At 36.1% G+C, this 25,557-nt stretch overlaps 1 protein-coding gene across 4 annotated transcripts in view; it reads right to left on the minus strand.

The window, feature by feature from the left end:
* Window positions 1-25,557, minus strand: part of Zbtb20 (zinc finger and BTB domain containing 20) — a 786,764-nt gene that overhangs the window by 712,828 nt on the left and 48,379 nt on the right. The gene's annotated exons all lie outside the window — the stretch shown is intronic.

Here is a 25,557-nt window from a genome sequence, read left to right on the forward strand (position 1 = left end):
GCTCAAAACTAATTTTGGCTTTTCTAAGTCTGTTTCCTCACCTGTAAGATGAGAAAAACTTCCTTATTTTCAAGGTCATCAAAGATCAAGTAAAAAGTACAGTTCTTAAAAATGTTATCATTATCCTTGTTGAATTATCAGTGTGATTATTTTTTATTTTAATTTGGAAAAATGCACCCCACCCATTCTTTCCTATTCATATGTGAATATTCTCATCACAGAAAGACATAAACAATATCATTTCTGCCTTCTCTATATCACTTCCTTATGTTATATCCAAGTCCTGGATAACTGTTTTACCTATTAGGTAGCTGGTAGATTCTAAAATCTGAATTGAAACAAAAAACACTGGAATAAATTTGAATATATCTTATTATGTTCTATATGGCTATCCTTTTAAAATGAGAATGTGAACAGCCAAAGTCAATATTTTAATTTTTGTTTCGAAAGGGAAATAATTGAATGGTTCTAAGTATAATCTGTTATTTTTCTTTATACTACCTACATTGTTTCTTGGGGCTGACCACTATGCATTCACTAAATAACATACTCAATACAACAACAAGATAGTATAAAACATCTTGCTTGCATTCATTTGCCAGAAAGTGCTCTCTAAACTCCAGTGTAGGCTGACCATATTATATAATCGATTAAGTGTTCTGCTAATACATATACTCAAAACTAGTCTAACAACTCCTATTATGCTGGTTAGCAGCATTGCCAGCCCTTTTGCCCTTCACTGCCTGGAGAATGTCCATCAGAAACAGGGAAGCAGAACGAACTGCCACAATGCACCATTGATGTTTGAGCGAGCCTGCCCAAGCAGCTGCAACAACAGGGCAACTCTTCAAAGCTTCGGCATTGAAACTTACAATCCTTCCTCCACCATCAATGAAAACCTTTATAAGCTACAATCAATTACAAAATAAATCTTTGAGGCAAATCCTGTCCTTTCTTCATTTCTCTCCTTCCCTTTTTTTCTCTCAATACCAAATGTCCTTGGTAAAAATAATAATAATAATAATAATAAAGGAAAGGCATCCACTCCCTCTTTATCTACCTTGTTCTCTGCCTCTCCCTCTCCTAATTTTTAAAAATTCTCAAGAAGGCTCGAGGATGTCTGCTAAGCACGTCTGTCTGTCAAACTTGTTATGGGCTTTTTGTTTGTTTGTTGTTGAATTTTTATTGTGGAGTTCTTATTTAAAATCTTCAAAAGGCACTTGATATTTTGAGCACACTCAGACTGGATTTTTGGCAAAGAATGTTTCTGATTATTGAAGGATAATCTAAATTCTTAACTGCATGCACTGAACTGAATAACTCCACATTTTGTAAGGCACAACAAAAGTGCCTTATATTAACCATAGATAAATGAACCAGTGAACAGATAAAAGCATTCCATGAGAATTCATGCACTAAGCATGTGGCAGTTTGTGTGTAAAAACGTATTAAGTACTTAAATATTAACCAGAATGTGAGGAAGCTGTTCTTTGTTTAATAAATGCACTGATTTATCAAATAAGATTAAAGATTCTGTCATTTTATATTTCACCTTGGATATTTATAAGTTAATTTATTTTTCTCAAGCAGAGCCTAACATCTGAAAAATGTAGGAACAATTCTTAGATCCCATTCTATAACTTTTAACATAAAGCATGCATAAGAGGAATCTTTAACAAATGATAATACCATCAATAACAGAATGCCAAGATGTCATCAATGTCAGCATATAAAGTTATTGCTCCAGATACATATATGCACACTCGCACATGCTTCATTGGGTTAGTCTTCTGTCTGGCTGGGAGGTAAGCAGCAATTTATTTCTTGAAGTTCACAAGCTGAGTGACTAAGATCAGCACCCCAGCATAGTCGACTTATACTGACTGCCTCTCCCTGGTTTGCATATAACCTCTGTGCTGTGTGCTCAAGTGATGAAGAACACAGAAAAAGGAGTACATCCTTCCATGAGCCTGCCACAAGAGTCCATTTTCATGACATAATTACCCCTCACCCAAATGAGGGGTATGTACCATCACACTAGAGATTATGATTTCAACATGGAATATATCAAGGATACAATTCGCCACTACACAGCACTCATACTCTTATGCTGAGGGCCAGAAGATGGATGAGTGAATAAAGGTGCTTGACCCCAAGCCTAATTACCTAAATTCAATCCTCCAGTACCCCTCATGAAGGAAAGAATTGACTCTCACTAGCTGTCTTCTAACTTTCAGACATGAGCTTCAAGGCCATGAAAAATACCTTAAAAAAAAAAAACAGAAACAAAAAACTGTGTAAATAACTAAAGTATTATTTATTTAAGATTTAAATGTTTTTAACAATATTATTTTAATTTTTTGAGTTATTCTGCAATAAAAATCGTTTCCCTCTTCTTTTCCTCCCGCTAAGCCCTCTGACTCACCTCCTGGCCATAATTTGTTTCAATTGTTAAAGTAATTTTTCCTCAGTGTTTCAAAGCAATAATACATTAACAAAGCTTATTAATTACCATCGCATAATTTATACAAAAAATTTCAAGCCAGGTATGCATTACACATTCTCTTAATCCCAGTACTCATGAAGCAGAGGAAGGCAGATCTCTGAATGTGTGGTCAGTAGGGTCAACATAGGATGTTCCAGAACAGCCAGGACTACAGAGTAAAGCCCTGTCTGCCACTCACCCCTCAAAAAACATCAAAAATATCTAACCTAATGATATAACCTAACTTTTCAGTATGTAGCAGAATTCACTCTATTGATTATCTCATTATTTCTTTCAATGTTATTTTGGGGATTGTATTTGAATGACAAAATTTCTCTTTTTCTTTTCCTCTCTTTAAACTCTCCATTATAGGTCTCCCCACTCTCCTTCAGATTCATGGCTTCCTTTCTTATAAATTGTTATTGCATGTCATATGTATTTATATATTCCTAAATACAACCTGTTGAGACAATATGTGTGTATGTGTATTTACATATATATTTATATATGTATATGTACATATAGCATATATGTTTTCTGGGATAACCATGTAGCACTGGACAAATAATTAGTGTGCCCCAATTCCCTGGGGAGGGACATCTCTCCCACTCCCAGCATTATCCACTTGCCTATAGTTCTTAGTGTATGGCTGAGGCCTGGTGGGCTTTTCCCCCATGTAGTTTGGCATGCCTGTTGATATCCTGTGTCCAACTCAGATTTGGGCAATCACGTTTGTGAGATTTTACAGGTACAGTTTTTGGTGTACAAGGAGAAACAATCTCCTAGCAAATTCCCTGACCCTCTTGCTATCTTGGTTTGTAAATTTTCAACATAATATGAATATTAATGTCCTTTCCTGGAAGATGAGTAATTGCCTCTCTTCTGTTTTTCCTTTCTATTCAGAAAGGTGTCCTAGCTGAGTATCAACTCTTCTTTCCCACAGTTAATACTGTAACTTGACCCCCTTTCCCAAGATCGTAAGTAGAATAAAAAACCTCTCTTAATATTCTCTTAATATTCCATACTCTTATACATGAAGGATTTTATTCACATTCGGTAGAGTAAGGACATCCTTTTCTGGAATTCCCATCCTCCATCGTCCTTCTCAGATGCAACTTAGAGCTGTGACTCCTAGCCTCGCCTCACTGTTCTTCTCTCCACCGTCAGTTCCTAACTCCTGTACTGCTCTTCTCTCCATCAGTTCCTAACTCCTGTACTGCTCTTCTCTCCACCATCAGTTCCTAACTCCTGTACTGCTCTTCTCTCCACCGTCAGTTCCTAACTCCTGTACTGTTCTTCTCTCCACCGTCAGTTCCTAACTCCTGTACTGTTCTTCTCTCCACCGTCAGTTCCTAACTCCTGTACTGTTCTTCTCTCCACTGTCAGTTCCTAGCTCCTGTACTGCTCTTCTCTCCACCGTCAGTTCCTAACTCCTGTACTGCTCTTCTCTCCACCATCAGTTCCTAACTCCTGTACTGTTCTTCTCTCCACTGTCAGTTCCTAGCTCCTGTACTGCTCTTCTCTCCACCGTCAGTTCCTAACTCCTGTACTGCTCTTCTCTCCACCGTCAGTTCCTAACTCCTGTACTGCTCTTCTCTCCACCATCAGTTCCTAACTCCTGTACTGCTCTTCTCTCCACTGTCAGTTCCTAACTCCTGTACTGTTCTTCTCTCCACCGTCAGTTACTAACTCCTGTACTGTTCTTCTCTCCACCGTCAGTTCCTCACTCCTGTACTGTTCTCTCCACCGTCAGTTCCTAGCTCCTGTACTGCTCTTCTCTCCACCGTCAGTTCCTAACTCCTGTACTGCTCTTCTCTCCACCATCAGTTCCTAACTCCTGTACTGCTCTTCTCTCCACTGTCAGTTCCTAACTCCTGTACTGCTCTTCTCTCCACTGTCAGTTCCTAACTCCTGTACTGTTCTTCTCTCCACCGTCAGTTCCTAACTCCTGTACTGTTCTTCTCTCCACTGTCAGTTCCTAGCTCCTGTACTGCTCTTCTCTCCACCGTCAGTTCCTAACTCCTGTACTGCTCTTCTCTCCACCGTCAGTTCCTAACTCCTGTACTGTTCTTCTCTCCACTGTCAGTTCCTAGCTCCTGTACTGCTCTTCTCTCCACCGTCAGTTCCTAACTCCTGTACTGCTCTTCTCTCCACCGTCAGTTCCTAACTCCTGTACTGCTCTTCTCTCCACCATCAGTTCCTAACTCCTGTACTGCTCTTCTCTCCACTGTCAGTTCCTAACTCCTGTACTGTTCTTCTCTCCACCGTCAGTTCCTAACTCCTGTACTGTTCTTCTCTCCACCGTCAGTTCCTCACTCCTGTACTGTTCTCTCCACCGTCAGTTCCTAGCTCCTGTACTGCTCTTCTCTCCACCGTCAGTTCCTAACTCCTGTACTGCTCTTCTCTCCACCATCAGTTCCTAACTCCTGTACTGCTCTTCTCTCCACTGTCAGTTCCTAACTCCTGTACTGCTCTTCTCTCCACCGTCAGTTCCTAACTCCTGTACTGTTCTTCTCTCCACCGTCAGTTCCTAACTCCTGTACTGTTCTTCTCTCCACCGTCAGTTCCTAACTCCTGTACTGTTCTTCTCTCCACTGTCAGTTCCTAGCTCCTGTACTGCTCTTCTCTCCTCATCTATTCCTTTCTGGTTATAGCATACCCTGGAGTTATTTCTTAGAAAGAAAATGATGTGTATGTGTAGATCATATGCTTAACCTATGTTTTAACTCAGACTTGATAGACATTTGACTGGGTATACAGTGACATCTTAAACATAATTTTATTAGAATTTTAAAGCCATGGTTTCTACCTTTGATTGGTCCCATTCTTATTTTTGAGATGACACAGAGTTTTATTTTTTCCTCTGGAATTTTCTGTTATCTACTCATTAACAGCATCCTAAAACTTTCTATTGACTTACTTTGTGATTATTTACTTCATATTTTATGGGAAACACATTCAAAGTACAAACTACATATTTTAATACCAAAACTTCATCCTATATTATAGGATAATTTGCTATCATTCAGCTCTACCATCTAGAAGTCTTATTGGTTAAATTTTTAACTTGCTAGGTTATTTGCTGACTAAATACACACTTTTCATTATCCTGTCATGTTTCAGGAATCACCATGTTCTACTATATCAATTGTATTTTTTCAGCTACTGCTATTCCTGGGACACAGTACTTAACAATCCCTAAGTTATAGGGTGGGAACTAGCTTGCTTCTAATTAATACAATGTCCTCCAATTATTCAGCCTTCTCATTGTGATAATTTCTCTTTTATAGTTTCCAAATCTTCTATCTCGTTCATATGTTGTTTCTAGTTCCTTGTGCTTACAGGTTTTCTTTTAATGTTTTCTTTAAATGTTTAGTCCCTTACTATGAAGGAATAAGGAGAATAAATGCTAAATCACTAACTTTAACTGGAAGACTTTAAAGATTGTTAAAGATTGTAAAAAGGCTGACTCATCAAGTGTAATCAAAGGTGCTAAAACCATAGGGTTTTCACTGTGGGTAATTCTGAGATTATCTGATGTGCATATTTTATATTTTTAGTTGTGAATGAAGCCTTAAGAACTCAGATCTCTGGCCCAGATGTGCACATTTTAGAAATGAGAAAATGGAACTCCTTGGGATGTGGTCTGTGAAAAGTTAATTAGCAAGATGTGTATCTTGAGTTTTATTGTGCAGCATTCTACTGGGCCTCATGTAGATATGCCCTAAAAGTAACTAACTATATGCTCAAAACTTTCATGGTCAGGCAATCATTTAGGTTCACTACTTTAACCTTCAGAAAACAGAATGGGAAAAAGCTTCTATTTAAAAATCTGGGCAAGAAAAACCTCAGAAGAAATATCTGATTCTGGCACTCTCCTTTTGGAAAACTTCTTAATCAATACTATTCGATGAAACTCTGTTCAGCCTGTTTCAGCATGGCATGTAGTTTCAGTAATCGAAGTCCCAAGGTCAAATAATGTTTTCTCACAGCAAAATAAATATATTGTACATATTATTTTAACACACATATGCACATACCTATTCCATGGCCTGATGCTAGCCTGTAACTTATTTTAAAGTGGTCTTTTACTCTCTAAATGACACCACTTTGGTAACTTGAGCAACATCTTAATAAGTCATCTTAAACTCCCCATATTCAATATATTCTTTATTTACATTTCAAATGATTTCCCCTTTCCTGGATCCCCCCGCCCCGAAAGTCCCATAAGCCTTCTTCCCTCCCCCTGGTTCCCCAATCACCCCCTTCCTGCTTCCCTATCCTAGTATTCCCCTACACTGCTGTACTGAGCCTTTCCAGGACCGGGGGCCTCTCCTTCCTTCTTCTTGGGCATCATCTGATATGTGAATTGTATATTTACACTATGGAATGCTACTCAGCTATTAAAAACAATGAATTCATGAAATTCTTAGGCAAGTGGGTGGAAGTGGAGAACATCATCCTGAGTGAGGTGACCCAATCACAAAGAACACACATGGTAAGCACTCACTGATAAGTGGATATTAGTCCAGAAATTCCCATTTTTTTAACAGCGTCTCACTCCTACTCTTCCACTCAGAAGGCACCCAATCTCAACTGTACATCCTAGCAAGCACCACTGTCCTCAGAGACACAGTTTCACTTCAACCCCCATCCTGTTTTATCCTGGTAATTTATGTCTTCTTATTCATAGATTCTAGTCTCACCTCTTTATATCCCTTCTTCCACAATTAACAATAAAATATCTGACTCAAAAGAACTAAAATAACATTTCCTTACTTAAAATCCATTAGTAGACCCCACCCATTTCTGGCATCTTATTCTGGCACAAAGAAGATACTTCATGGCAAACCCCTTTAAACTCCTTCATTTCATCATCTATGCTTCCATACTATGTGTGTGCTTTTCTTTCAATACTATGCATTTTATTAAACTAAAAATCAGCCAAAGTATTTTAAATCTGTAGGGGAGCTGGAGAGATGGCTCATCAATGCCTCACATACATATAAATGCTTAGAACCATCAGTAACTCCAGTTCCAAGGAATCTAGAACCATCTTCTGGCCTCAGGTGACACCAGACATGTGTGATGTGCATACATACATACGAGCATGCAAAACATTCATAAACACAAGTAAATCTTTTTTTTAAAACTGTTAGCTTTCTACTAACCCTAGAGTTTCACCATCAAATAACAACTTATTTTCTCTTCTTTTCAAGCAAAAGGTTCAAAATGAAAGACAGTAATATAATTAAAATAGTATTAGCTTTAAAAACTATAATTTTAACACAGTATAATGAATTTATAGCTATATTTTATATTATATTTGAAATACTAAATAAGTTCTACATTATCATGTTGGGCAAAGGAATTTCATGTGAAAAAATAAGGCGTCTTCAGTCTTACTTCCATTAAAAAAAAATCACACTTAACAAAAAGGTAGACTGAATAGATAACTATTGTGCAAATACTGAAATACCTAGAAGACAGTTGTATATAACATGATCACATGTTCAAAAGGCCACCATGTGGGAGAATAAGCTTTAAAAGTTCTTTAGTTGTCTTCATATTTACTCCACGGAAATGGCTAAAGAATCAAAATGTCCAAAACTTTTATGATCTAACTAAGTAATAAGTGTGAATGATAAAAAGATAATACCTGCCAATGAATTATCACAAAAAAAAAATACAAGGCACATCTTGAGAGCAAAATGCTAAAGACCTATGGTTGAAATGAAAGCACAGAAAGATGAGAAAAGAAATAGTAATAAAATTCATGCATTGCAAATCACTCAGGAAATCCCAATGCTATGACAAGCAATGACATGGAAAGACAGTCCCTAAGATCAAGAATTGACAAATGGGACCTCATAAAATTTCAAACCTTCTGTAAGGCAATGGACACTGTCAATAGGACAAAAAAAGCAACCAACAGAATGAGAAAAGATCTTTACCAATCATACATCCCTTCCAAAAGAAGATTAATAACCAGTATATACAAAGAGCTCAAAAAGGTAGACTCCAGAGAATGAAATAACCCTATTTTAAAATGTGGCACAGAGCTAAACAAAGAATTCTCAACTAAGGAATACTGAATGGCTGAGAAGCACCTAAAGATATGTTCAACATCCTTAGTTATCAGAGAAATGCAAATCAAAACAGCCCTGAAATTCCACCTCACACCAGCTATACCACTCCTGAGCATAAACCCAGAAGATGTTCCAACATGTAATAAGGACACATGTTCCACTATGGTCATAGCAGCATTATTTATAATTGCCAGAAGCTGGAAAGAACCCAGATGTTCCTCAGTGGAGGAATGGATACAGAAAATGTAGTATATTTACACAATGGAATACTATTCAGCCATTAAAAACAATGAATTCATGAAATTGTTAGGCAAATGGATAGAACTAGAAAATATCATCCTAAGTGAGGTAAACCAATCAGAAAAGAACACACATGGTATGCACTCGCTGATAAGTAGTTATTAGCCCAGAAGCTTGGAATACCCAAGATATAATTCACAGACCACATGAAGCTCAAAAAGAAGGAAAACCAAAGTGTGGATATTTTGGTCCTTCTTAGATAGGGTACAAAATAACGATAGGAAGAAATACAGAGACAAAGTGTGGAGCAGAGCCTGAAGGAAAGACCAACTAGGACTGTTCCACCTGGGGATCCATCCCATATACAGTTGCCAAACCCAGATACTATTGTGGATACCAAAAATTGCTAATTGGCAGGAATCTGATATAGCTATTTCCTGAGAAGTTCTGTCAGTGCCTGACAAATACAGATGGGAAGACTCTCAGCCAACCATTGAACTGAGCATAGGATCCCCAATGGAGGAGCTAGAGAAAGGACAGAAGGAGCCGAAAGGGTTTGCAGCCCCACAGTAGGAACAACAATATGAACCAACCAGTACCCCGAGAGCTCCCAGGGACTTAACCACCAACCAAAGAGTACACATGGAGGGGCCCATGGCTCCAGCCGCATGTGTAGCAGACAATGGCCTAGTGGGACATCAATGAGAGGAGAGGCCCCTGGATCTTTGAAGGCTTGCCCCAGGTCAGGGAAGCGCAAGTAGGTGGGTTAGTAAGCAGGGGGAGGGAAGATGGAATAGGGGGTTTTCAGAGGGGAACCACTGAAAAGGGATAACATTTGAAATGTCAATAAAGAAAATATCTAAAAAAAAAAAAGGAAAGAAAAAAGACAGTCCCTTTTTCAGCAGCATAATGACAGCTAAGGATGGACAACAACTTGACAAACCTTGACAACAACTTGACAAAAACTTGACAAACAACTTGACAACAACCCTGACAAAGTGCATTATAGGTACAAAGATTCACCAATAATGAAAATTATGTTATTCAAGAACATTAAATGGGTGTTAATATAATATTATGACTATAATATGTTCTGTTGTCCCAACTGGTATATTTGTAAAGATGTAAGTTATCTCTAAATATTACAAACTTACTTGAGAAACAGTAAATACTTGATAAAATATGTTCATTGCCATCACTGAAGCAACCACAACAACCTTCAAATCAAGGAGGAAACTAACAGAAGTCCTGATTTTAAGCTAACATTCCATTCATTCTATACCTCTTTCGCTATAACATTCACACCAACAAAGAAACTGTCAGCAGTGCTACTGATATCTCTGTTTCAGAAGGATGAGCACTTTGCCAAAGGGAATTAAACAAGATGTGAAATTACATAAGTGTATGAACCCATAGTAACACAAGAAAAAAACTCAATCTCTACTCACTAAAAAACAGGAATTTCTAAAAATGCATTAATTAATGAAACCTCTAGCAATGCAACAGCAGAAGCATGTGGGAACCGAGCACATATCTACCATTTATACTACAATTAGTATTCTTCTCAAGCACAGCTATGCTAGGTAATAGGCCTTTTTGACTATTTCCCACACACTCCTTATGGGTTGCCCTGTTATCTGTTTGGTATATAATGTAGAGAAGATTGTGTAAAGTTAAATGTTCAGTGGAAAGAGACACACTGCAGAGGTCTAGACTGTGGGAGCAGGTGTTGTGTGAGCAGTGCACAACAAATATAAACTCCCAACAGTCAGGATGTTACTGATAACTCTTAATCAGACATCACATAGAGAGCACTTACTTATATCACAAGCAAGCTGAGGTTTAGAGTTTTCTGATTAAAAAAAAAAAATCAAACTTCTTATTCTCATAGACCCTGAAAAAATGGGGGACAGGATAAAGTGGGTCTTCTACAGTTTTCAATTATTCTTCCTACTTAAATCGTACTATAATAGGGCATGGAGATTTCCAGTTTGGTTCTATTTAAAGTCAGTACAAATTTGACAAGTAAGCTAAATGAAAGACCAATCAAGATCTCTTACATTCATCTTTGTAATTTACAATTACCCCGATAAACTGCCACTGCATTGCTTGAACTCACTAAGAAGCAGATTGTAGAAATGGAAACAGGATTATTCCCCATATCGCCTCCTCCAGACCCAAGCACGTTTTTCTCAAAGTGCCCTCCAAGGCCACTGGGAACTGGCCAACTGCTGTGTAACTGGAGGACAAGAAAACAGCTCAAGTTAAAATACTGTGTCCTTGAAAACAGTGAGAAGGTAAGCCACTTCAAACAGATGCCACTACTGTTCATCCCATCATGTGAGAACAGAAGCTGCCAGTCTAGCTACAGGATGCTCACACAGGAAAAGAAGGGAAGTCAGCTGACTACCTTGACTTAGCCAGGTGGTTTCTGCTGGGAACTGTGAGTTAGACTTAATGATATATTCTCTCTTACCCATAGCTCTTTGTTATTTTACTTGGATGCCTCACACAAAGCAACACTGCTCTGCCAAGAACTTTATCAGGAACTCTCTCTAGTGGCCTCAGCTTCCAATGCATCTCTGCTGGGGGCTTAAGTACCTAATTTGAAGTTTTGCTATCTATCATTTTCTACTTATCTTTTTACTTTGGCTTACAATATACTTAATACACACAATGAAAATCTAAAGTACAGTTACAGGAGATCATTCTCCAAATACTATAGAACAATGCTATCCACACTCCAGGCAATCTTCCACAGTTATCTAGTCTGCACCTATTTAAAATACAATTTACTTCAGTGAAACACCTTTTAAAAATTCCCAAAACAGATTCAACTTAAATTTCAAAAAAATTCAATAACCATTTTATTTTTGTACTCATCTTTCAACTTTGCATAATTAAATTGTAATTGCACATTCAACTGATATAGAGAAATTTTAAAACAAACATAAATCACTTTAAGTAAGCAAGCATATTAGTGAGTAAACAAATAAAAATGAACCATTGTTTTCAAAGTATACTACTGTCCAAGAACAATGATTGGCTCAAAGGGATTTTCTTGTATTCTTATCCCTCCCCAATTATAAATATTATTATTAGAAAGGAGATTTCTGAAATGTTTATAAATAAGAAAAATAGCTTTTCTATAGTGACAACAGAAATTCGACAAATAAAGGTAACACATTTCTTGTTATTTTTAATTAGGAATTGCAGCAGTGTAGGGGAATACCAGGACAGGGAAGCAGGAGGGGGTTGATTAGGAACAGGGAGAGGGAAGAGGGCTCAGGGAGGGGGAAACCAGGAAAGGGTAAATAATTTGAAATGTAAATAAAGAATATATCTAATTTAAAAATTCAAAAAATAAAAATACAAAGGAATTCTAGAAGACTTCACCAATTAAAAATTAAAATCACAAATCCTACCTCAAATTCAATAATGTATAAGGAGGCATATGGTGATAAACATATTAAATATCACTTAATGAAGTTACATTTCAAGGGAGAAGCACTGTACCTCCCAGGGAAATCCATACATTATATAAGGGGGGAAATCTAAATTTAAATTTCAGGTTCAGTCAATTAAAACTTATTTGATGTAGGATAAGTCACTCTATCTCCTTGAACTAGATATATGAAAGAGAGATAGAGCAGTTATTTCTGCCTCACAGATACATGCTTAGAAATATATAAAATAAGTATAAACAATGCAAACTATCAATCATCATATGTACACAGAAATTATTAGTACTAGAAATCCTGCTTTATATTTTGCACACAGAATTTTAGAGTTGGGAGAAGTTAAATCACAATATAAAATTCACATGCCTTTATTTTAGTTTATGAGTAGTTCATATTTGCTAATCCCTGAGTTTAAGCACAAAGTACAAAAATAAAAAGCCTAAACTACTCTCCTACTTATAGTGATGACACCAACAGAGCAGAAACAAAAGATTTCTTGATAATCAAGAAAAAGAGCAATGTAAGCAGAAGAACATGGTCCATTAGACAGTTGAAGAAACAATAGTGTGCAGAGAATGAAATCTAGATGATTAGATGTGTCCTACACTGGTTGTCCTGATAGTGACTTTGGTGATATTAGGGAAAGTTCAAGAGAACAATAAAAAATTCAACCATACTATCCCAAACAAAAACTATTATTCCACGTTATAAAATGCTGATACTTTTATAAATAAACAGAAATCTTAACAAAATCATCATGTTTACACTCTTCCTTTCTATCAGAAATTAAGCAAGGGTTGGGAAGCTGAGAAAACAACAGGATGGACATTAGTGAAGTCAAGCACTTTTAATTAGAGTATTTGGAGTACTGCTAGCTCCCCTTTTCTCTGGCCATTAATGGATCAGGGAAAAATGATCTAACACAGCATCTTGGCATGAAGGAACAGTTCTGAGAGGCTGTCTCGATGATGACCTGTCTTGTTCATCCAGGCCTCCCACAGAAATAACAATGTCTGCTGCTACCACAGCAGAAACGGATCATCCAAACTCTGAAAATGAAACACACCACACAAAGGATGAAAGCGCCCTTATTCCACAGGGCTTAGCTTGCAGCCGGTCATGCATGCCAGAGCGGTGTGCCATGAGGATGGCAAAGAGGCTTCCAGAGAGACTGCAGTGCTGGGACAGCCAGCCGGACATTTTGAAATACTTAGGGAAGTATTTTTTTGAAGCTAAGGCAACAACCTCTCTTCCTTATACCAGAAGTTGGGAGAGATGGGCTTTTCAATATCTACTGACACACAGGCAGGAACATTCTGAAAACTAATCAGACAGGGGTTTCTAATTGGTTATACTTTGCAGAGTTCTGTGTTTATGGTAAAAAGTGATACTACATAATTGATTTATTTTACTCTTTAGATGGGGTTCAGTGTTATTCTGGAGTTTAGAACTGTATGAAGGAATAGGCATTGATCATTTCTGTAAGATACAATGGGTATAATGGATGATAAATTTGCTTGTTATATGGAATAGCACACTGGCTAAAACCACCATGTTTCCTTACAGAATAAAAGTGAAGGTTTCGTTTCATTATCCACAATGATGCTCGTGTTAGACTTATCAGACACTTTTTTTTTTAAATGTGTCAACATACATAACAGAATTTATTTAAAATATCTCAGTTATCCTTGAATGATTTCTTGGTGCATCTTTGAATATCAAAAGTATAAAATTAGAATTTCTGATACTCATACTTCAATATTAATTTTTTAAAAAATATTTTAAATGAAAATTATCAATTCCAAACATTAGGCAGAAACAATATTAAGAGTTAACAAATTTACACATTATGGAATCTTGAAATCAGCTTAATTAGCAAATCAATTACTTCAACCATTTGTCATTGGTTTGTGGTAAGACACTTAAAGTTCTAAATACTTTATAATAAAGGTACAAGACATTTTTTAATATTTTTATTTTCTATATTCTTTGTTTACATTCCAAATGATTTCCCCTTTCCCGGATCCCCCCTCCCCATGTCCTATAAACCTTCTTCTCTCCATCCCTTCTCCAATCACCTCCCTCCTTTTTCTCTGTCCTTATATTCCCTTCCCATGCTAGATCAATCCTTTCCAGGATCAGAACTCTCTCCATAATTCTTCATAGGAGTCATTTGTTATGCAATTTGTGCCTTGGGTATTCAGGGCTTCTGGGCTAATTAATATCCACTTATCAGAGATTGCATTCCATGTGTATTCTTTTGTGATTGGATTACCTCACTTAGGATGATATTTTCCAGATCAAACCATTTGCCTAAAAATTTTGTGAATTTATTGTTTCTAATTGCTGAGTAGTATTCCATTGTGTAAATATACCACATTTTCTGTATCCATTCCTCCTTTGAGGGACATCTGGGTTCTTTCCAGCTTCTGGCTATTATAAATAAGGCTGCTATGAACATAATGGAGCATGTGTCTTTATTGCATGTTGGGGAATCCTTTGGGTATATTCCTAGGAGAGGTATAGCAGGGTCCTCTGGAAGTCTCATGTCCAGTTTTCTGAGGAACCTCCAGACTGATTTCCACAGTGGTTGTACCATCTTACAGCCCCACCAGCAGTGGAGGAGTGTTCCTCTTTCTCCGCATCCTCGCCAACACCTGCTGTCTCTTATCAGACACTTTTAAAGGTATCTCACGGACTCAAGTGAACTCTGTGGGGAATAGACAGGGGGCCTTGTGGAATTTATTCTCATTTACACTTAGAATTCTCCCAGGTAGAGAGAAGAGGAAAATAGTATTAATTCATTGGGGTTGTTGAAAGAATAGGAAGATAATATTTACCATAGTGTTTTGCTATGAGTACAAATGGTAACTCGAAAGATGATATTCACTGCACTGCTATCCACAGGAAGATTAACAAGTTCACACAGGAAGTGAAGTGAAATAGTACATAACAACAAAAATATTAGCCCACATGCTATTAGTGATCCAAGCACTGCATTGTGTATTGCAGGTCGGGTCATACTTAAGAGAACCACTGTTCCTCAGAAGAGGCCAACAAAGTAAAGAAAATTCAATGGGAGACTGTCTCCGATTATCACTCTCTCTGAGCTAGTTAGCCCTTCAGAACACATCAAGTTCTCACTACAAATAGCTTCACTTTCTTTACAGCTAATTCATATCTTGTAGATAAATGTTGGGCGTCGGAAGATTTCTACAACTGCCATTCTTGTTCCCTATGTACGCTATCCACTACCACAGTTCTTTTACCATCTCTCAACCAAACAGGGATGATATCAAGGAAAACTGAGTCTAAGAAGCAATGTTCAAATACATTCTGTTCATTTCACTGTATGCTGTACTACAGGTCCGTACTACCAGATGTACAAAATGAACTTCATACATCTACTATCAACACATTAAAAGTACTCTTTCAAAAAATATTAAAACTAGAGAGAAGAAAAATTTACAAATATAATAAAGAAAGGGATGTTAATGAAGAATGTATATGGAAGCAATGGGAGACGGAATTCAAAATTATCCACTTGCAACAAAACCCACAGTTAATTTTTCCTTATAATTATAAAAAAAATTTCAATTTAAAAAGATTGTTGCAAACACAGTAAAAACAGTATTATCATCCTTTATAATACAATTATTTTTTATTATTATTACTACTATTATTATTATGGCATTAACTTATTCTGATTTATCTAATAAAATTCTATTCTTAACTAACATTGAGAACTTACTGTATTATTTTATTTAACACTATTTTGATAAGGGCATTTACTTTAGATTCTAGCCTTTAAGCAAAGTTTAGAGCACACAATATTATTAGGTATAATGACTACATAGGTACCATGCTATAGAGTAAATATCTGGTTCTTTTTTATTTTGCCTAATTAAATCTATTTATTAATAAGTCCTCATTTTCTCCTGTCTCCCACTTAGGAAGCCATCATTCTCTTTGTCACTTCAAGTAACTTGGCTGTTTTAGATAGTTCATAAAGGTGGAGTCAGGCATGTAGTTTTGTTCTTCTGTGATTGGCTCACATATAACATTTGAAGTTTTCATCCATGTTGCCCCATATTAGAAACTGTTCTAATCTTTTTTATGTTATTTATTTACATTTCAAGTATTATCCCCTTACCCGGTTTTCCCCCTCTCCCGGAAACCACTTCTTCTATTAACCTCCCCCTGCTTCTATGAGGGTGTTCCTCCACCTGCCCACTCACTCCTGCCTCCCTGCCCTGATTCTCCTACATTGGGGCATCTACCAAACATTCTAATCTTTTAATACTGGATAATATTCTACCACTTGTACCTGTCATGTTTTCGTGATCATTCATCTGTAGGATATTTAGGCTGTCCCCATTCTATGACAATTGTCAACAGTGCCACGATGTACATAAGGAGTGGTGACATCTCAGGCAAGTTCCTGATTTCAATAATTTGGATAAACAACAAGCAAGGAAGGAATGTATCTTCAAAGAATATATTCCACATGTGAAAAGTGTCAAGATGAGTTTCCATAAGTTAGAATTGAATAATTTCCCAACGATTTTCACTCTTACCTCTTCTATTCAACAGCCAAAGCAAAAATAAAATAAAATAAACAAACATCACTGAAATTAGAAAAAAAGTAAAACTGTTTGTAAACATCAAGATCATCTTTTAGAGAAAATATTGAAGGTTTCCAGAAAGAAAGACAAACTATTTGATCTAATATAGTAGATTTAATAAAATTTCAGGACACAAAATCAATGAGCAAAAATAACTTGCATTTCTATATGCTAATAATAAACTCTTTGAAAAGGACATAAGGAAAATATTCCCATTTTAAAAGCATAAGAACAGCATCAAAAATGCTTAACAATGAGCCAAAGACTGGATATTGAAAACTATAAAAAACATTGACTAGAAAAAGTTACAAAAAGATGTTTAATGGAAAGATACAGCTTGTTCATGAACTGGGAGTCCAAATAGAATTTACATTATAAATTGCAAAAATGACCTTCAGAGTTAATTCTACAAACTTGCAATTGATATGAACCAGAATATATCATGAATATACAAATCCTTTCCAGAAAAAATAAACCTGAAAGCATCATTCTACTAAATTCTAATACTATACAGCAACAGAAATTAGATACTGGCATAAAGACTGACATTAAGGTGAATGCTTCACAAAAGAGTGCTCATAAATATATACATAGATATATATACAGATTCAAGTAATCTTTGATAAGGAAACTAAGAACATACAATGGGCAAAGCACTATCCCTTACATAAGAGATGCTGAGAAAAATGGTTATCCATATAACAATAAAAATGAAATTAGGTCCTTACCTTACCAGGTACACTGCAATCAGCTCAACATAAAGTGTTAAACATAGACATTAATATATAAAACCCCAAGACATAAAACTAAGAAATTAGTCCATAGGTATGACACTAAAAACAAAAAGAGAAAAACAAAACACTCAATTCTACATCAAAATAAAAACCTCTAAACAGCAAGTAAGTGTAACACCACATTAAAATAAAATCTCTATACAGCCAAGGAAACAATCAAGAGGGAGAAAAGACTATCTGGTCAAAGGTTAATATCTAAATGTATACTGGAAAAGTAACAACAGAAGAAACAGTGGTAATACAAGCTTATAAATGGGCTAAAGCTATGTCATACATATTTAAGTTATGAATGTGTTACTCAAAAGTTTACTTGTTGGAACTTACCTCCAATACAACAGTAACAAGAGGTATGACCTTTTAATCTGTGGTTGAGGAAGTCATGAAATCTTAGACCTTGAGAAAAGCATTGGGCTATATGGGAGACTTGGCCAGAGTAAAGGAAAAGAAGAAAAGTATGTTTTATCTCAAAAATAAAGAAATTATTTAAAAAAATACTCAATGTCACCCGTCCTCATCAAAATAAATCAAACTGCAATGAGGTATCATCTGTCACATATTTGCTATATCAACAAAAGCCAAGTTTAGGTAGGGATATTGAGAAGTTGAGATTTTTACACATTGTTAACAGAGGTATAAAATGGTGTAACCACTAAAGAAAACAGCATGGAGGGTTCTCAAATTAACAAAATTAACAATATATAAGATGATCCAGCATTTCCGCTTCTGAATATTTACTCTAGACAACTGAAATTGGATCTTACGAAGAGGTCACTATGCCACTTCTCTGTATTCTTTATCCTGACAACTGTTGGTCCTCACAAATCAGACACTACTTTGTAAATAAGGAAATGAAACACAGCTAATCTGAGTAACTTTCAGAAAGTTATACAGCTAATAAATTTCAGAGGAAGGGTTAATAGCTGGGTCCAAATTCCATGAACACAATACTATTTTCCTGCCTCAATTATCTCCAAGACTTTCTAAGACAACCCATAAAGGAATGTCATATAGGATTCCATTTATAAAGGATTACAAGACATAAAAATTATTTGTGCCTCACAGATCCTGTATATTGTTTCTGACAAGAGTGAATTAATAAAGGAGCAAAGAGAAGCTATACAGAATACTTTCACTCAGTGCTAAGCCAAAGTCTGGCGAAATCTGAACTATAAACAGAATGTACTCACAATTCTTTGAAGAAATTATTCTTCATCCCAACAGCTTCTCAGAAATTTCATTCAAAAGCAGTTAAAGATTTTATATACTCCATTGATATAATCATACTTTAGCTTTTTTCAATATTGTCAAATTTTTATGTGCCACTTTTTGTCTGTATTTTAGTACTAATTAAAATGTTTCAGTGCTAGGGAGATGGATCAGGGAGGCAAATGCTTCCTATGAACGCACAAAGACCTGAATTCAAGTCCTGAAAACACATGATAAGAAATCTGTCATGAGCCTTAATCTCAGCCTTGGCAGAGAGGAACACAGAGACAGGAGGATCCCTCAAGTTCATCATGCAATCAGCTGAACATGTGAGCTCAGAGTCAGTGAGGAAGCCCTATCCCAAAGAATAAAAAATGAAGGGCAAGTGGGGAAAGATATGCAGTTTTGAACCTGGATTTCACACTTACACATACATGTACATACACATATACATATCTGCAAACATACGTGCATGATTACATACACACACACATACACACACACACACACACACAGAGGGGGAGAGGATTATTTCATGTATTTATTCAAAGCATACAGCAACACTACTAGTAAGAATATATATGGGTGGAATATATGTGTGAGCATTGAAAATTAAGAATGGACAAGGTAATAATAAAATAATTAAAATAAAAACAACTAACAAAGAATTATCAGACTTACTCTTTACCACAACTAAGATATGGAAATAATATGAACCTTGAAATATTAATATATTCTTTTTTAACAATAGATTCTATCAAATGAATTCAAAAGATTTATAAGACAATATCCATTTTAGTAAATTACAGTTGAAGCTTAAAAGACACAGAACTACTAAAATATCATCATTGGTTTTTCAAGTTAATCAAGAAGTCTTGCATAACAGCTAGGAAGTACCATTCATCTCTCATGAATACCTTCATGAATCCATATGTGTTTAATATTTAACCATCATGACACCAAAAATATTAGTAAAGTTTCCAGATAATCATTTCTAATTTATAATCGATAACCAATAAATTGATATACTATAGCACCCAGTTACCAAACGTGGGAAGCATGTCAGTGTTAATGAAGCAAATCTTCATGCTCCTGCCCCTAGGGATTCAGATGCTGAACCTCTAGACCACTGTGTGATAACACTGGAGATGTTTAGAACATAATTAGGATTAGCTGAGATCATGGTGTTAGTGTCATCAGGAGTAGGGATTGGGCCTTACAAAGGAAACCCCAAATAGCTAGTTTGTTCACTTCTGGCATGAGACCAGACAAGAAAATTCAGCAGTCTCCAAAATGGAAGAAGGCCCTTTTTAGAACCTGCCCATGCTAGCTAGTCTTAGACTTTCAGCCTCCAAAACTGTAACAAATAAATTGTTGTTACTTGTAAGTGACTCAACAGATGGTAATCTGTTATAGTAACTTAAATAGACATTCAAAATAACCTGTCCATAGTTTCCTAGATGTTGTGTGCTATAATCAGTCTCAAATCTACCCTGGGACACCCACCACAAACAAGTAAAATAATTTTGTAAAGTAGGAAGCCATAAAGTTAGCATGTAAACAGGATTTTCTCTATGTACAAGCACACAGCTAGTAGAGAATATGATGGGAGAGAAGACACTTCTTAGGATGTTAAGTATATAAAAAGCTAAGTAAGCAGGGTTAAAGTAAGAACAGAAAACTAAATAAGAAACTTAGTAACAAATGATTACATCTATATGAAAAAACCATAGAATATTTATAAAGATACAAAAGTTATTAAATATATGGAAGCTTCTGTATAAGAGACCATACCCCCATAAAGATAATGATTATGTCTGTGTCAAGTCAGGAGCATCTAAAATTACATGAAAATTTCACAAGGTGTTTTTTTTCCTTTTATACAAGTTCTTCTGGCTGTTTATACTATTTATTTGAAATACCAACTGATCAAGAAAGCAGAACAAGAAGAGTAATGAGTGCTGACTTCCAGTTGAGTCAGCACCATTTGTTGAAAAGGCTATCTTTTTTCCACTGGATGGTTTTAGCTCCTTTGTCAAAGATCAAGTGACCATAGGTGTGTGGGTTCATTTCTGGATCTTCAATTCTATTCCACTGATCTACCTGCCTGTCACTGTACCAATATCATGCAGTTTTTAATACTATTGCTCTGTAGTACTGCTTGAGGTCCAGGATACTGATTCCCCCAGAAGTTCTGTTACTGTTGAGAATAGTTTTAGCTATCCTGGGTTTTTGTTATTCCGGATGAATTTGAGAATTGTTCTTTCTAACTCTATAAAGAATGGAGTTGGGATTTTGATAGGGATTGCATTGAATCTGTATATTGCTTCTGGCAAAATGGCCATTTTTAGTATATTAATCCTGCCAATCTACAAGCATGGAAGATTTTTTCCATTTTCTGAGGTCTTCTTCAATTTCCTTCTTCAGAGACCTGAAGTTCTTATCATACAGATCTTTCACTTGTTTGGTTAGAGTCACAATACCAGTCAGAATGGCTAAGATTAAAAACTCAGGAGACAGCAGGCGTTGGCAAGGATGTGGTTGAAAGAGGAACACTACTACACTGCTGGTGTGATTGCAAGCTGGTACAACCACTCTGGAAATTAGTCTGGCGGTTCCTCAGAAAACTGGGCATAACACTTCTGGAGGACCCTGTTATACCACTCCTGGACATATACCCAGAGGGTTCCCCAGCATGCAATAAGGACACATGCTCCACAATGTTCATAGCATCCTTATTTATAATAGCCAGCAGCTGGAAAGAACCCAGATGTCCCTCAGTGGAGGAATGGATACAGAAAATGTGGTATATTTACACAGTGGAATAAAATTTAAAATAATGAATTCATGAAATTCTTAGGCAAATGGTTGGAACTGGAAAATATCATCCTAAGTGAGGTAACTCATTCACAAAAGAACACACATGGAATGCGATCACTGATAAGTGGATATTAGCCCAGAAGCTCTGAATACCCAAGACACAACTCACATATCAAATCATTCCCAAGAAGGAAGGAAGGAGAGAGCCCTGGTCCTGGAAAGACTTGATGCAGCATTGTAGAGAATTACCAGGACAGAGAAGTGGGAGGGGTTGACTGGGGAATGGGCAGAGGGAAGAGGGTTTATGACTTATAGGGAGGGGGAACCGGGATAGGGAAAATCATATGGAATGTAAACAAAGAATGTAGAAAAAAAAGAGTAATGAGTGGATTGAAGAAGGGAACAAACTAAATATTAAAACATATTATAAAACCATAATCATTTACAATTGTGAGAAAATAGCACACAACTAACTCAGGACTGAAAACCTAGAAATGTACATGATGCTTTGAGAAATTTTACCATAAGATACCATGCAAGTACTAAAAAACAGAACATAAAAACTAAGTCTTTACATAATGAGGATAGGAAAACTATTCCTAATTGTACGTCTCTGTGATAGGACCCAAAAATTCAACTGATCAATATTAACAGAATTGTTTTGTGAGATAATTACTATTCTCAGAATTCAATAGACAGCAAACCTTAAAACTGTTGGAAAGGGACAGAGATTTCTCTTTTCTTGGTAGAAGCAATTTTAACACTTCCTCCTATTTTTTTTAAATCCAAGCAAAAAATACTATAATAAAAAACTCAGAGCCTTCTCTGTGACTGTAACCTAGTTGAAAATCAACTACAGTACCTTATATCTCAATTTACATCCAAACTTTTTCTTAAATTTGAAAATAATATTTATAATATTTTAATATCTCTATTATTCATATTATAAAATATATATGTGATTTCTAAGGACCACAGAGCAAAGGCCCTAAAATGCATTTATAATAGCCAATCATTAAAAGTAGTAATAATACAGATGCATTGTAAATATTTGTAAATACTACTTTTCATACAATATTGTGAAGAAATACCCTAGTACTTAAGACATTTGGGTTTAAGCCAGTCTATCACCTGGCTGTTGACTGTAGTATTGGAGTACATTTTGAGACAGCGTCTTTGCTTACCTTGAAATACCATACTTTAAACAAAAGACAATAAGCCTCTAAAATTTATAAAGATTATGTTGAGGAAGAAAAATATTGGGCATTTAGTATCTTTCTAAATGAACACTTTGAAAAGCATCATACATATGACTGGAACCAGTTATACCACCACTGCGGGGCAGGAGGGTATTTGTACCTCTGGTCCTATAGATCCTATAGATGTCATCTATAGGATCGAGAGGTACCAGTCTATAAAACTACGTACTGTCCTCACAAGTGGCTACTGGAAAAGGCTGTATGGTTTGGTTGTAGTTTTGGTTTTAAGAGATGTTAAACTGGTAAAATGGCAAAAGACAAAACAGCCTTACTAAACAGTGACACTGCCTTACAAATGAAAACCTGTACTATTCCTTATGATCAGGGTTTTACCCATTTATTTGGTTAATCATACAAATGGCTAAACAGACCTCTAATTTGAAAATAAAAACCAATTGATGCAATCACAAACAAGTTCTAAAATTGCGGTTTATAAAAATTGAAATCTTGTTCTAAGCCAAAACACACACACAGTTACCTTTTCCTAATCAGAGCATTCATTTCTCCTCATTATGATCTCACAAGCACATTAAAATCTTATTAACATTAATTACTTCTGAGCGCCTATGCATGAGCAGTAACAGTTGTGAGCTTTCGCGTGTGTGGATCATATCTACATTTATATACCTTACTGCACTTTGCTTATAAAACATGTGAAAATATTTCTGCTAACACCAATTAGCTAATTCCTCTCTCTCTGTCTCTCTCTGTGTGTCTCTGTCTCTCTCTCTCTCGCTCTCGCTCTCTCTCTCTCTCTCTCTCTCTCTCTCTCACATACACACACACACACACAGAGAGAGAGAGAGAGAGAGAGAGAGAGAGAGAGAGAGAGAGAGAGAGAGAGAGAGAGAGAGAAGTGTGCTCACTGAACAGCCTATCAGGGGTTAGCAAACATAGACAAACCAACAGGGAAGAAATAGAAACATCTCTTGGGTGTGAGAACTAAAATTCATCATATTTGGGCCTTAATTCTTAACATAAAATCAAACTTAGAGGAAAAACAACAAAAGGATATAAAATCACATAAACTGATAAAGCCAAGCATTCATTCTTGGCCCAGAAAATATTGAGTGGGATGGGGATGGGAATAAAGCATAACTTAGTAAGACGAAAAAGGCAACAGACTTAGGAGCTAGAGGTAGCCACTCCATACATGGTCCATGTGGGCACGCTTCTCACACAGCTGCCCATGCAAACATGCTTACCATTCCAACAGAACAACACAGACTCTGCCTATAAGATATGAACAGAAACTCACTATGCCTTAAGCTCAAAAAGGTCTGTCATCACAAGCAAATAAAATTCTTATGTAATACAAATGATCTGTGATCCTATGTATATGATAAATCTCAATTACAAGAGCCACTCGACAACGCTACCTGAGAACCTCAAGAAAATACAGAAAGCTGGGCTACTACAGACATCAAACAGCAAAGAATCCCGATCATTTTGCTTAGCACTGTCTTCACAGCATCCAAGTATGTTACCACCTACACACACACACTCCATCCACTACTGCACTCCTCATCCTCCATCCTGTGTCCTTTGTCAGGAAGATTCACTAGGACTGCATCTCTGGTATCACAACTGTATCTACACTGCCACACACTCTATCTTCTTTCACAGCCTGTACTTTATTAGTGAATCCAAAGTCCAGTCAAAACACCATTTATCTAGAGCTACATATCCTAACCTGAATGTCAGAACCATTTTAACTCCTTGTTGCTGCTGACAACAATCCCAAATTCTGCATTGCTTTCACAAAGGAAATGTTTCAGAATTCCTTATATAATATGTCAAGCATCATCAAAAAGAGTTTGTTTTTAGTTCATAATAGAGTGAGAAAAACTGTATCTCCTTTGGGCACAATACCTATTATTTGTTGAAATAAGAAAACAATAAAGCTTAATTTTAAGAATTATAACTATTGATTATATGCATTAAATTGAGAACATCTGAATAAGAATAAAATACAGAAAAAGGGGGATCATAAGACAGTCAACCACCTAGTACAATTAATGCTTCCGTTGATTTCAGCTGTTATAATCTATTGTTCAGCAGAACCATTGTCTAAAATGAGTAAACCGCGCATAGCAGCACATGTGTACCCACTCCAGATGTCCTGGGCAGGGATAGCTAAGCACTCTTGCCCAGTATAATACACATTAGCAAAGAAATGGACAGCAATAAATATTTTGTTCCTTATGAAATAGTATTTAAAATGCATATTAGTATCAATGTAGAGTTGAAATTTTTATAAAGAGCATGCTAAATTTTATTTAAGTTGAGTTATTCAACATGCTTATAACTGAAAAAAATCAGTGATCATTCTCTGAAAAAACTAAAACATGCTAATAATGAGACTGCTAACTAGAGAAGTGTTTAAGTATTCAGTATAAATTCAATAATAGTAAGTAAAAGCAAGTGCAATAAAAAATATTGAAAATGAGCAAAACTTATTTCAAGTGAATGCCAAAATCATAACTTAAAGTTGACATCAGCACGCTTATGAAGTTTATATGAGTTTCATACCAGCAGCAGTGACTGTCACAGTGCTATTAACCACCTGTACATATTC

Source organism: Apodemus sylvaticus, chromosome 15, assembly GCF_947179515.1.
Source record: "Apodemus sylvaticus chromosome 15, mApoSyl1.1, whole genome shotgun sequence".
Lineage (NCBI taxonomy): Eukaryota > Metazoa > Chordata > Mammalia > Rodentia > Muridae > Apodemus > Apodemus sylvaticus.